Consider the following 14,998-nt stretch of genomic DNA (forward strand, 5'->3'; position numbering starts at 1 on the left):
GGGGAAACCCTGTGTCCTAGTGCACTCTCTCCCTCTGTACAATTGCTTGAGATAATAAACTGTATCTGACTTGCTGCACCCAACCTGAGAGTGAGAACTGTATTTTTCTCCAACGGTAGGGCAATCGGCTAGTTATCTTAGGTGCATGTACATGAATACAAGAAGCCTGGGAAACAAACAGGAAGAATTGGAAGTCCTGGCACAATCAAGGAACTATGACGTGACTGGAATAAAAACTTGGTGAGGCAGTTCACATGACTGGAGCACTGTCATGGATGGGTATAAACTGTTCAGGAAAGACAGGTACAGGAGGAAAGGTGGACGAGTTGCATTTTATGTAAGAGAGCGGCACGATTGCTCAGAGCTCCAGTTTGAAACAGGAGAAAAGCCTGTTGAGAGTCTTTGGGTTAAGTTTAGAGGCGAGAGCAACAAGGGTGATGTCGTGGTGGGCGTGTGCTATAGACCACCGGATCAGAAGGATGAGGTAGACGAGGCTTTCTTTGAACAACTAACTGAAGTTTCCACATCACAAGCCCCGGTTCTAATGGGGGACTTCTCCCACGCTGCTGGGAGAGCAATACAGCAATCCAGGAAGTTTTTGGAGAGTTTTGGGGACAACTTCCTAGTACAAGTGCTAGAGGAAGTGACTAGGGGCCGTGCTCCTCTTGACCTGCTGCTTACAAACAGGGAAGAATTGGTAGGGAAAATAGAAGTGGGTGGCAACCTAGGCAGCAGTGACCATGAGATGGTCGAGTTCAGGATCCTGACAAAAGGAAGAAAGGAGAGCCGCAGAATATGGACCCTGGACTTCAGAAAAGCGGACTTTGACTCCCATAGGGAACTGATGGGCTGGATCCCCCAGGAAGCTAATATGAGGGGGCAAGGAGCCCGTGAGAGCTGGCTGTATTTTAATGTTCTCTGAGCTTGGGACGCAGCAGGGAGGGGGGAGTGTTGGCCTGGGGATGTGGCAGGGGAGTTTCACTGGGGATGGGAGACCTGAGAGCCTGTCCCCTGAGCCAGGAGGGGGTTAGGGCCAGCTGACACCTTTGCCCGGGAAACTGGACAAAGGCTGGCGGAGGGGCTGGCGGGGAAGGGACGCCGGAGGGTTTTTCTTTCAGTTTGGCGTGGGCTAGGGAAGAGCCCCAGAGTGGGGGTCTAAGCTCTCTCCCCCACACAAAGGACCTGACTAAGGAGCCGTGATCGCGCCTGGGTGGTGGATCCTTGTCCACTCGGGGTGGATTGTGATCCTTGTCGTCTCTAATAAACCTGCCGTTCTGCTGGCTGGCTGGGAGTCCCGGTGATTGTGAATCACAGGACACAAGGGCACAGGGCCCCTGACTCCCCCACGCTTCCTAACAGACCGCGGGGCTCTGTAGCCTGCCCCTAGCGTCACCACTCGCCCGCTGCCGGCAGCGGGCAAGCCGCGCACAGGGCCCGCCCGGCCCCAGCGCAGCGCCCCGGCCCCCGCCCCGCCCCGCCGGCCGCTCCGCCCTGCCGGAGCCGCGGGCGGTGGGGCTCAGCGGGGAGCAGGTGAGAGCCGCCGTCGCGCGGGGGGGCTGGGAGGGGCAGTGCCCTGGGGGCAAGGGGGCGGTGGGGAGTTGGAGCGGGCTGTGCCCTGGCGAGTTGGGTGCTGAGTTTTGTTGGCGGTGCCTGGCTGGGGGCAGCTTTGAGACCAAGGAGAGGGGCTCAGGGCCAGCGGTGCCCAGAGGAGAGGGGGCAAGGCTCATGTTTGACAATAGGTGCAGGAGAGCAGGAGGGGGCCCTCAGGGCTCGCGATGCCCAGGGAGGAGTCAATGGAGGCTGGCAGGTTCTGGGGGAGTTGGGATGGGGTGTGCATGGGGGACAGTGCTGGGGGGCAGTGGTGGCTCCCGGCTGGCAGTGCTAATAAAAGCAGACATAAAAATACAGAAGTGGTCACAGCACAGTAATACTGAAAAAATGCTGACTTTCTCATTTATGCCAAATAATTATAACATCAGTTGAAATATAAATATTCCTTATATGCTCTACTGAAATGTAAGTACAAGTCATCGTATGAAATGTTACTTTGTACTGACTTTGCTAGTGCCTTTTATGTATCCTGCTGTAAAACTAGGCAAATATCTAGATGAGTTGATGTACCCCCTGGAAGACCTCTGCGTACCTCCAGGGGTACATGTACTCCTGGTTGAGAACCACTTCCTTAGCCCACCTTGCGCTCATTTCAGAGTAGCAGCTGTGTTAGTCCGTATTTGCAAAAAGAAAAGGAGGACTTGGGGCACCTTAGAGACTAACAAATTTATAAAAAGAAAAGGAGGACTTGTGGCACCTTAGAGACTAACAAATGTATTTGAGCATAAGCTTTTGTGAGCTACAGCTCACTTCCTTGCTATCATTGTGGGTCAGCTGAAATCCCATTAACTCCTGGGTCCATTTGAAACCCCCAAACCATTGGTGCTTTAATACCTCCCCCCCGTCCCCACGGCAAATGATTCTGCCCTTCTGTGGGTAACTGAAGACTTGTCTACAGCAAAGAGTTAATATTAAAGCAGAGTAGGTACTTTCCGAGGTGTCAGCAGAGCATATATAGGCAGTTAGAGTGCAGTGCATTAGTGCACTTTACAAATTGCCCCTCCGGTAGGGCAGAAAATCTTTAAAATGTGTCTTGAGTGTCACAGATGCAATGTCTGCCTGAGGCTGCAGAGAGCTTGAGTCAATTGCCCTGAGAGGCAGAGTTGCCCCATGTACTGTATCTCAGTGATCCACTACTTGGGGGTGCGCTGCCAACCCCTCCCCAGTGGAGATCTCTGTATGTGGCAGGAGAGGAAGAGCACAGTGAGTCAGAAATGGAAGGCCCCCCCTGTTGCTGACTCTGCCTCTACAGAGAAAGAGAGGACCCCTGTTGCTTCCCCCCCACACACACACCTAGGGGCCAAGGAAAAGGGCCTCAGGCTTGTCTGGGATAAGAGGAGGGCAATCCTGGTGCTCCCACTGCTTTGCTGCTACTCCTGCCTCTCTGGGATGAGAGAGGGTCAGCCTCTATTTGCATTGGCCTGGAGCGGCGAACTGTGGCCACTGGGAGCCACAATCGGCTGAACCTGCGGACACGGCAGGTAAACAAACCGGTCCGTCCCACCAGGGGCTTTCCCTGAACAAGCGGGGACCTTCAGATGGGATTTCTGCCCCTGCTTCAGCCAGGCTTCCTCAGCCATGCCCAGGTCCACCCAGTCTGCCCCTCCTCCAAACCGGGCCTCTCCCCACACACTTAGGCTAGTCCCTCCTCCACCCTAGGGTTACTTTATATATTTTCTGAATTTCAGATGTTTAAAATTGCAGTACTTTCAGCCCCCCATCCAGATCCCAGCTCACATGGGGGACAAGGAGAGGGGCTCAGACAGCCCAAAAGGAACAGGGTCCCCCCATCCCCAGATCCCAGAATACACAGTGGGCAGGGACACAGGCTTAGACCCCTGCAGTGGGGGAGGGCTCCCTTAGATTCCAGCACACACGCGGAAGGGGAGAATTCAGAGCTGACAGTCCCCCCCCCACCCCGCAACTTCCTCTGCTACCTCTTACATTCTCCAACGCTTCCTGTCCTCTCCCTGCCCACTCTCCCGTACCTGACCCCTAACCCCTCTTCCTTCCCCTACTACCCATTCCCATTTATCCCCTTCCCCACCCTACCACCATCTCCCACTGCAGACCCAAACCCCTCTCTCCCTCTCCCCACCTACGCTATCTTCCTGGTGAGCATTTGCATGTGTCATTTATTTTCTTTTCAAAAATAGTTTGAGAGCTTCTTACTTATCTGCTGTAATTGCATTACATTTTTAAAAATGCTAACCAACCAAACAAAAAATCCAACACTCCACACCTTGACAGAGGCAGATTTTCCCTAGATGTTATAGTTCAGTCTCAGATTTCTGTCAAGGGTGGGTTTCAAATTTCAAAGTTGCTAGAATCTGTGAACTTAATGATATGCTGTTTTTCCCCCCGGGGGGCTGTGTCTTGGGAACCCCTTGCTCAAATGACCCCACATTTGGATCACTAGCCCTACCCTATGCTCCAATGAGGCAAATGAAATGTCAAGCCAATCTGTATAAGCAGATGGATTTTAAAGTAAGTGCTTTAAAATCTACATGCTTACACAGATTGTCTTGAATAGTCATCCTTTAAATAGGAAGGGCTTCCCAACCTCAGCAGGAGAGCAGAGCTGGTGCTCTGCTCTAATATTTTATGAAACTAGAGGAAGAATGGAGGGTTCTACTCATCCATGAGCAGCATAGCAGGCTCAGAGAGATGTGAAGTGGCCCATTTATCTCAAAAAGATGTTCTCAGCTGAAATATACTAACCAGTGGAGCTGAATACAGCCTGAAACCCTAGCGCTGAGATGTGTGAGTGGGGGTTCACTTCCTCCCTCCCCAGTGTAGGAGAGTTTCTGAATTCTGCCAGTTCTCAGCTCCTCACTGTGTGTTCTTCGTGCAAACTCTGAGTATGCCGCTTCTATGCTCCCCCCCATCCTGGCTGACATGGGGGTGGGTGGTAGGGAGATAGGCTCAGACCCTGTCATAAATATAAAGGGAAGGGTAACCACCTTTCTGTATACAGTGCTATAAAATCCCTCCTGACCAGAGGCAAAACCCTTTCACCTGTAAAGGATTAAGAAGCTAAGGTAACCTCGCTGGCACCTGACCCAAAATGACCAATGAGGGGACAAGATACTTTCAAATCTGGGGGGAGGGGGAACAAAGGGCTCTGTCTGTCTGTGTGATGCTTTTGCCAGGAACAGATCAGACATGCAAGCCTTCCAACTCCTGTAAAGTTAGTAAGTAATCTAGCTAGAACATGTGTTAGATTTCCTTTTGTTTAATGGCTGGTAAAATAAGCTGTGCTAGAGGAAATGTATATTCCTGTTTTTGTGTCTTTTTGTAACTTAAGGTTTTGCCTAGAGGGATTCTCTATGTTTTGAATCTGATTACCCTGTAAGGTATTTACCATCCTGATTTTACAGAGGTGATTCTTTTACCTTTTCTTTAATTAAAATTCTTCTTTTAAGAACCTGCTTGATTTTTCATTGTTCTTAAGATCCAAGGGTTTGAGTCTTTGTTCACTTGTCCCAATTGGTGAGGATTCTTATCAAGCCTTCCCCAGAAAAGGGGGTGTAGGGTTGGGGGGATATTTTGTGGGAAGACATCTCCAAGTAGTCTCTTTCCCTGTTCTTTGTTTAAAACACTTGATGGTGGCAGCATACTGTTCAAGGATAAGGCTAAGTTTGTACCTTGGGGAAATTTTTAACCTAAGCTGGTAAGAAAAAGCTTAGGGGGTCTTTCATGCAGGTCCCCACATCTGTACCCTAGAGTTCAGAGTGGGGAAGGAAACTTGACAGACTCCCTTAGAGGAATAAGGCATCCCATATCCTAGCTCACATGAGGGGTAAGAAGTGCAGCTTAGAGACCCCCGAAAGGCAAGTCCCCCAGAACTTGGCTCACATGAAGAGGGGCATGGAGGGGCCTAGATAGGCAGGGGGCCCCAAATCCTGGCACATGCATGGTGGGCTGGGATTGGGGCTCAGATATCCCTAGAGAGGCAATGCCCCCATGTCCCAGCTCATATGGGAAGGCAGGAAGATGTGCTCAGATTCCCTTCATGGGGTAGGGCTCCCCAGATCATGGCACACCCCCATAGAAAGGAAAAATGTGGGTCTGACAAGTGCCTCTGCCTCTCGCGCCCATGTCCCCACCTCAGCCCAAAAGGCCCCTCATCCCTATTCCCCCTACTTCTAGAGGCATAGAGTGCCCCTCCCTTGTTAGCAAGCATTCACATCTAATCTTTTTACAAAAATAATTTGATTACATTCCCCCCAAATAAAAATAATAAATAATACAAAAGAAATGCGATAGTGACAGATTTCAGCAATATGCCACCCAGATTTTTGCCTAAGGTGGGACTTAACCATCACTGCCTGGGTGAATTGGGCAGCAAAGTCTCACCGCTTATCCCCCTGAGCTCTTCATCTGCAGTGAAAGCTTTCCACCTACAAATCCTTCTAGCCTCACTCTCTGCACATGCTAACTGTGATCTGTTCAGTGCATGACCCTTACTCAAGAGCCTAACTGGAGAGCCAAACTCATGCTAATAACATTCTGAATTTTGTTCCCTGAAAGGGCTAGCTGGTGCCACGTACTCTCTGCAGGCAACCCTCAAGTGAGTGAGACTCTTGTGTCTGGATCAGAATGATAGTTTGTTTGATCTCTAGATCTGAGCAAAACATCTTTACCAGAATATCCCTTTAGAAAGCTGTTTATTGCAGAGGTGGAGGGTGTATCTCAGAAACCCCTTGGTCAAATGACCCCAAATTTGGATCACACCAAATTTCAAGGCAATCTGATAAGCGTGCAGGTTTTAGAGCACTAAGGCCTGGTCTACACTGGGGATGGGGATCAATCTAAGTTACGCAAGATTCAACTCTTATGGAGGAGATGGTACGATGGGATAACGCAATTTTGGTAATTAATTGATCTTTAAATAGTCATGGTAAATAGGCCTAATGGCCTGTGATGGGGTGGGATCTGAATTACCCAGGAAAGAATTTTCTTTAGTATCTGGCTGGTGAATCTTGCCCATATGCTCAGGGTTTAGCTGATCGCCATATTTGGGGTCGGGAAGGAATTTTCCTCTAGGGCAGATTGGAAGAGGCCCTGGAGGTTTTTCGCTTTCCTCTGTAGCATGGGGCACAGGTCTCTTGCTGGAGGATTCTCTGCTTCTTGAAGTCATTAAACCATGATTTGAGGACTTCAATAGCTCAGACATAGGTGAAGTTTTTCACAGGAAAGGGTGGGTGAGATTCTGTGGCCTGCATTGTGCAGGAGGTCAGACTAGATGATCATAATGGTCCCTTCTGACCTTAGTATCTATGAAACTTCAGCTACGTGAATAATGTAGCTGAAGTCGACATACTTAGATCTACTCACCGCAGTGTCGTCACTGCGGTAAGTCGACGGCTAGTGCTCCCCTGTTGACTCTGCCTGCGCCACTAGCTCTGGTGGAGTACCGGAGTTGACGGGAGAGCGCTTGGCGGTCAATTTATCATGTCTAGACTAGATGCGATAAATTGACCCCTGCTTGATTGATCGTTGCACGTCGATCCGGTGGGTAATGTAGACAAGCTGTAAGAGTCGTTATCCTTTAAACAGAAAGGGATTCTCAACCTTAACTCTAGTAGAGCTAGTTCTCCACTATTATAGAGAGCAACCCTGCATTGTCTGGGAGGTGAACTGGCTACTTTAGTAGGTCTTTTCTCTTCTCATTCTTCTGTGATTGTCTGAGTCAAGAGATCCTGTCGCAGGATTTATGTGTGTTTTGCTTTGTAGGCAGAATCAAATTGAAAAAGTAAAAAAAAAAATAAATAAATAAAAATCCCCACTAGAAATGACACACCAGTGTGGCCACAGCGACATAGGTGGCGCTTCATGTACACCTGACCCTCAGAGTACGAACTCAGGTGACTAGCTCAAGCCTGTGCCAGCTAGCTGGAGCAGAGCTAGTGTGTGTAACACTGGGAATCACTCTTCCTGACTGCTGTGTAGACAGACCCTCAGTGTCTTAGCTCACACAGGGCAAAAGCCTAGTCTGGGCAAGGCAGTTAGCATGTCTAGGTAACAGTGGAGAGAAGCCTAGTGAAGAGAAGGCCTTACTGGAATTTCCAGTTTTTGCTATTTATTGCATTGTGTCTATGATCTACTGCTTGCTCAGTAAGATCTGGAGGAGACACTTTGCTCCCCACATATGTGTGCAATCTGGAGTCTGTTAAAAGCTTGCTTCATGGTTCTGTAGGATCTGGCACCCTGTTTACAAGCTTTTCAGTTATTTGCATCTTTATATTTCATTCCAAAACGGCTCCCCTTAGAAGAAAATGTTTATCCTAGAGCAGGTTTCAGAGCAAAGCACAAGAGACTAAGAGCCCTCACCTGATGCCAGGATTTACATGTGAAATGGTAGGTTCTTACTCAAGGGCAAAAATGGCATTCTCCTCCTCTAACCTGAATGACCCAATCATTGTTAAATCAGAATCAGAGATGCAGAAGTTGGGCTGCAGATTATGTGGTTCAGGCTCCTATCCAAAGATTGGGGTCTGCAGTGATATAGTCTTTTGGAAGACATGCATAGCACTGTGTCATCTTTGAAGGGGGCTTGTAGTTTTCATCATGTAGTGGCAGCCAGAAGTGGGTTTGGGTGATGGTTTCAGTTTGCAAGGCTAGGATCTCAAGTTAGGCTGTTTCAGGCAGAGCTCTCCACGAATCCCCTCTTAACTGTTCTTCACTCAGGGGCTGCATTGGGGGTGAGGGGAGTGTAGCGGTATTCTGTTAGGCCCTGCCCACTTGGGATGCTACTCACTGGAAATTGTGCAGATCTCTGTAATGTGATCCTGTCTTGTTTCTAGGACCACCAGTGAAAGAGGTAACGATGTTGGTACTTCAGATAATTTTCAGATGGGTTGGGGCAGGTCACTGCTTCTCCGAGCTATTGTTCCAGGCTGCCTGAATTCTCAGGTAGACTTTGCTCACAGTTTGAAGGTTACCTTCTTGGCCATAGGGACTAGAGCCTGTGGTGTTGTCTAAGCTTGGGAACAATACCATGTCAGCAATCGGTTCTAGCAGTCCATGCAGCTTCACTGGTTCTGAGCTGTATTTGTCTGTGTCTGCACTTACAGTTAACCCATGGCCAGCACGGCTTCAGTTCCAGTGATTGCTGGAAGTGTGTGCTGAAACAGCACTATTAAATGCAGACAGGGCCTTCACTTTATTCTTTTATAAAAGAAAGCTTCGATTCTGGAGTACAAGATGGCAGCTCCAGAAAAGAGGCTTGGCTGGGAAGCTGCTGCCTATCCTCACTGCTGGAGCCTCTGTCCTCCTCACTGTGTGCTCAGTTGAGTAGGAGCTGGGTGGCAGTGTTGCACCTGTGCTCAGCACAGCAGCTGGGGAAGGGGTCTGGGATACTTATTCCCAAAGCCTGAAATATAGGCACTGACACACACACACAACTGGAGATGCTCTAGAATTTTGGCCAAACTCCAGTTTTCTGAAGTTTACTGCAGTTCCCTGTCCCATGTATACAAGCAGTTCACAAATAATTTTGTCCTTGACTTCCTCCCTTTGAGCAAGGGATTTCACTTTGCCATATGGCCGTATTAGGGGATTTCTCTGCAGATGCCTCAGGTGCAGTCAGATCATAGGCAGGTAGCCAGGGAATATCTTAAAGATAAAGGGAAGCATCATCATTGAGTGACACACTTGACCATGAGTCTGGATCGCTTTCTCCCAGCTCTCTGTGCTGATGAAATCCTCTCTTGAGCAAGGCCTTTCAAGAATGACCTCTTCCTGAACTTCTTCTCTAGTTATGCATCCAGTCAGTGTTGCTTTTTAACATGAGCTCAGCTACTTCAGATTTGCTTATCTCCATCTCCTGTGAAACTGGAAGAATCTGCACTTTGCTCACATTCCACTCCAAAGAATGAGGTACATTCATTTTAGTAATGGCTTAAACCCACCCAGGAGCAAAGGTCCACTGGAACATCACCTGCCTCAGTGCCCTCCTCCAGAAGACAGGCACCACAGCACTGTTCAGATCACAGCACTTGCAGTGTGAATTTCGCTTTAAGGGCTATATTTCCTGGGCTTGTAGGTTTACTCTCGACCTGTAATTCAAAAGAAAATTAACTTTCTTCTTGCATGTTTAGAATCCATTGCTTGCTGTTCACCCCTTACAGAGTGGGCTCCATGCTCTCTGTAACATCAGCTGAATGTAGTAAGGTCTGACACTGGTCTCCCCATCTTACAGTGTAACTGACAAATGGGTAAATGTGGACAGATTGTGAAGGAGGAGCACAAAAGAATAGCAAAAGTGTGTAAGGACAAAATCGGAAAGGCTAAAGCACAGAATGAGTTTCACCTGGCAAAGGACATAAAAAGGCAACAAGATGAGGTTCTATAAATACATTAGGAGCAAGAGAAAGACAAAGGAAGGTGTAGTCCACTACGTAGCAGAGAAGGAGAGTAATAACAGACAACTCCAAAAAGACTCTGTTGTTTAATGCCTGTTTTGTTTCATTCTTCATTAAGAAAGTTAATTGTGACAGGATGTATAATGCAGATAACAATAAGAGGGAAGGAACGCAGGCCAGAAAAGGGAAGGAATGTGTTAGAAACTATTTAGATAAGTTAGATGTATTCTAGTGAACAGGTCCTCACAAAATGCACTCTAGGATACTTTAAGAACTAGCTGAGCAATCTCGGAACCAATGGTAATTATCTTCAAGAATACATGGAGGATGGATGAGGTCCCGGAGGACTAGAGAAGAGCAAACATAGTACCTATTTTTAAAAAGGAGAACAGAGGACATGGGGAATTATAGGCTTGTCTGCCTAGCTTTGATAACTGGAAAGATTCTGGAACATATTATTAAACAATTAATTTGTAAGCACCTAGAGGCTAATAGAGTGATAAATAATAGCCAGCATGGATTTGTCAAGAACAAACCATGCCAAATCAACCTAATTTCTTTCTTTGACATGGTTATTGGCCTAGTGGATAGGGGAAGCAGTAGGCATGATGTATCTTGATTTTAGCAAGGCTTTTGACACAGTGCCACATGACATTCTCATAAGCATACTAGGGAAATTACTATAAAGTAGATGTATGTCTGGTTGGAGACCTATACTCGGAGAACAGTTATCCATGATTTGCTGCCAAACTGGGAGGACATAACTAGTGGGGTCCTATATGGGAGAGTCCTGAGTCTGGTACTATTCAACATTTTCAAGCTGGAAGGGGTTGCAAGCACTTCGGAGGACAGAATTAAAATTCAAAACGACCTTGATAAATTGGAGAATTAGTCTGAAATCAACAAGTTGAAATTCAATAAAGGCAAGTGCAAAGTATTGCACATAGGAAGAAAAAATCCAAGGCACAAATACAAATTGGGGAATAACTAGCTAGTTGGTAGTACTGCTGAAAAGGATCTGGGGTTATAGTGGATCATAAATTGAATATGAGTCAACAATTTGATGCAGTTGTGAAAAAGGGTAATACTGTTCTGAGGTTTATTAACAGGAGTGTGATATGTAAGACCTAGGAGGTAACTGTTCTGCTCTCCTCAGCCCTGGTGAGGCCTCAGCTGAGGTACTGTGTCCAGGTCTGGATGCTACACTTTAAGAAAGCTGTGGACAAAATGGAGAGAGTCCAGAAGAGAGCATTTCAAAAACCTGACCTATGAGAAAAGGATAAAAAACTAGGCAAGTTTAGTGTGATAAGCGTACACTGAGGGGAGACCTGAGAGGTCTTTAAATATGTGAGGTAGGTAAGTAATGTTTACAGATGGGTAAATCCGGATATAATTCACCCCAGGTCACACATTGAGTCAGTGGCATAGCTGGGTATAGAATCTTGGAGTCCTGATTATTATTATTTACATCCTACTCACACCTACATTGATGCACAGGGCTTCCATCCCTCTCTTTCATTAAGCAGGAGACCTGAGTCTCCAGTTCTAACCACTAGAAGATACTTCTCCTGATAAGCTTTAGCTTCAGTTACTATGATTTATTCGTGAGTTATTTTAGTTGAAATGAACAGAAAATGGGTTCTGTGATTTGCTATGATTTAAATTAGTTTTTAGAAAATGGAGTGATTTGACTTCAGAGAGGTGTTGGGATTTTTTATATGTTGAGTCATGGGTTTATTAGGCCCACTTCTAAAACATTAGGAAATTCTTCTCCCCTTTTGCCTTGTGGAGTTATTGTATTTCCTCAGTAAAGAAATGACCAGACACAGGAATGGCATGTGCCTTGCAGATTAAGTAGTCTGCCTGCACCCAATTAGAATAACAAATGACAAAACTAGTTCTGAAAGAGGGGGATGTTGGCTGCACTCAGGATGTAGCCCTCCCTCCCACAGCCAGGGCCCTGGCAAAACTTTTCCTTTGGGAACTGCCTCTTGATTATCTGGCTCTCTCTTCCAGCTGTCTTTCTCCATGTATATGAAAACTGCCCTTTCAGAAGGGCTCAGAGGCTGTGAAGTCAGAGGCTGTGTTTAATGTCCTTAAGGGAACGATGGATGCAATTTTAGCATTGTCTTCCAACTGCAAAGTAGGAATGTGAAAGTAGAGTTCCCACAATAATCACTGGGCATGTGATAAAGATTTTCTCAAAGTTATTTTGCCCTGGTAATTGCATCAGTTTGCTGTGAATTGATGTGAGGAGAAAGTGTCTCTCAACTGCCTCAGTAGCTGTGTTTTAAAAATAAACCGTGAGCTCAGCCAACATGAATCAGGGATGTGCTGTGAGAATGAGGGATGGGAGCTTTGTATATGGAGATCCAAATGGCTATGGCTGACATTGTGGTTTGTGTTCAAGGGTGGCTCCTCTCCTCTCCATAAATGATTATAGGTGTAATGGTCTGAGCTCAAGCAACAATGAACAGGTGTCCCTTGTGCAGATAATCCCCCACTTTGAGTGTAAACAGACTGGTGGAAGTGCTCTGGCCTGTTACACAGGCGCTCAGAGTAGGTGATCACAATGGTTCTTTCTGGCCTTGGAATCTAGGGCATGATGGGACTGTTCTCGGTAATAAGTACTGTGACTAATGCTTAATGTTTCAGGGACAGTCCCAGTGTCAATAATATATTGGGCCATGATGATGATGATATTTACCATTATGGTAGTGCCTAGGGACCCCAATCTTGGACTAGGATCCCGTTGTGCTGGATTCTGTACAAACAGAGAACAAAAAGAGCCGCAAAGAGCTGGCAGTCTAACTATTTTCCCATCCGTATCCTTTTGAGATATTCTTAAATTAAGAATGAATTAAGAATACTTTTCAGCCCTACATTTCTATGATTCTATGATCACATTCAAAGTACTGATCATGACTTTTAAATAAATTTCCTCACATAGCAAATTACACCAGTAATTAAACAGGAATAATTTTAAAAAACTGAGTCCTGGTCTACTCTAGAAAATTAGGTCGGCTTACCTGAGCAGTGTAGTTAAGCCAACCTAAGTCTCCGTGTAGACAGTGCTAGGTCAGTGAAATAATTCTTCCATCGATCTAGCTACCACCTCTCTGGGAGGTGGATTCCCTATGCCAAAGGAGAAGCCCTGCCATCAGCATAGGAAGTGTCTACACTGAAGTGATGCTGCTGTACTGTTGCACTATTTCAAGTGTAGACAACTCCTCACTTTCCAGTCTCGTGATTTATACTGTTTTCATTTTTCTCTGCTTGGCCTGTGAAAATTTAGTAGCCAGTTCTGGTCTGTTTAACTTTGTCTATCATGAGGCTAAGCAACCAAGGGATCGCAAATGGGAGTTTGAGAGGGAGTTTGTGGGAGGGAGATGTAATATAGTCGCTATGGTTAGGAAGGGCTGCATCGCCACTGCCAACGCTGTTCCTGTCTTCTTCTCCTGTGCCTGTATCCAGACGAGAGACTGCTGAATTGGAATTAATTTGCAAACTGGATACAATTAACTTAGGCTTGAATAAAGACTGGGAGTGGATGGGTCACTACACAAAGTAAAACTATTTCCCCTTGTTTATCCCCCCGCCCCACACACACACACTATTCCTCAGACGTTCTTGTCAACTGCTGGAAATGGCCCACCTTGATTATCACTAGAAAAGGTTTCTCCCCCCACCCCCACACTCTCCTGCTGATAATAGCTCACCTTACCTGATCACTCTGGTTACAGTGTGTATGGTAACACCCATTGTTTCATGTTCTCTATGTATATAAATCTCCCCACTGTATTTTCCACTGAATGCATCTGATGAAGTGAACTGTAGCTCACGAAAGCTTATGCTCAAATAAATTTGTTAGTCTCTAAGGTGCCGCAAGTACTCCTTTTCTTTTTGTATCCAGACAGACAACCTAACCATGGATGCCTCTACCCAGATCCTGGTGTGGATTTGCAGAGACTGTGGCCTGCATTTCCCACTCATAGAAAGCCAGGCTATGGGGACCATCCAATGTGAGAGGTACCTGCTGGTGGACTCTCTCAGGAAGCAGGTGGGAGAGCTGCAGGAGGAGGTGGCTTTGCTGAGGAGCATCTGTGCCCATGAGGAATTCATTGACAGTTTTCATATGGAGATATCCAAGGCTAAGGAGGCTACCCATCTAGAAAGGACTGCTGTCACACCCCTGGCAGAAGAGGATATGGCTCTGTCACAGGGAGGACACTTGCTGCTGGTTCCTTCTGGAAGTAGGCAGTGCTCCGTCCCTACTCCCAACCCCCCCACCATGGAGATGGAAAACCATTATGCTGCCCTGGCAATGAGGAATCACCCCCAAAGGAGGAAGAGGAGAAGCCATGTACCCCAGGCTGGGAGGATTGCAGCCACCACTCCCAGGAGGAAGTGTAGGGTGGTGGTGGTTGGTGACTCTCTTCTGAGGGGGACAGAGGCACCTATCTGTTGCCCTGACATGGCATCCTGGGAGGTATGTTGCCTGCCAGGGGCCATATCCGAGACATTTTGAAGGGATTGTTGAGGATCATCCAGCCCTCTATCTATGACCCCTTGCTACTCATCCACATGGGCACTAATGATACTGCGAGGTATGACCCTCAGCGGATCAGAAGTGACTACAGGGCTCTGGGAGTAAGGGTGAGGGAGTTGGGAGCGCAGGTGATGGTCTTTTCAATTCTTATGGTCAAGGGTAGGAGCCCAGGCAGACACAGTTGCATCCTGGAGGTGAATGCCTGGCTACAAAGATGGTGTCCCAGGAGCGCTTCAGCTACCTTGACCACAGGATGCTGTTCTAGGAGAGAACAGAGATGCTAAGCAGAGATGGGGTCCGCCTATCGAGGAAGGGGAAGAACATATTTGGATACAGACTGGCTAACCTAGTGAGGAGGGCTTTAAACTAGGTTTGAAGGGGGCAGGTGACCAAAGACCACAGGAAAATCAAAAACATGGAGATGGGAGAAGGATTGGAATTTGGGGGGGAGCAAGGGCTGTTATAGCAG

At 47.1% G+C, this 14,998-nt stretch overlaps 1 protein-coding gene across 1 annotated transcript in view; it reads left to right on the forward strand.

The window, feature by feature from the left end:
* Positions 1 to 1,464: 1,464 nt before the first annotated feature.
* Positions 1,465 to 14,998, forward strand: part of LOC119848287 (ceramide synthase 2-like) — a 115,118-nt gene continuing 101,584 nt past the window's right edge. Inside the window, exon 1 of the mRNA XM_038383905.1 lies at positions 1,465 to 1,530. The gene's annotated coding sequence lies outside the window, so the exon portion shown is untranslated. The remainder of the gene's footprint in view (positions 1,531 to 14,998) is intronic.

The sequence above is a fragment of the Dermochelys coriacea genome, chromosome 25, assembly GCF_009764565.3.
Source record: "Dermochelys coriacea isolate rDerCor1 chromosome 25, rDerCor1.pri.v4, whole genome shotgun sequence".
NCBI lineage: Eukaryota > Metazoa > Chordata > Testudines > Dermochelyidae > Dermochelys > Dermochelys coriacea.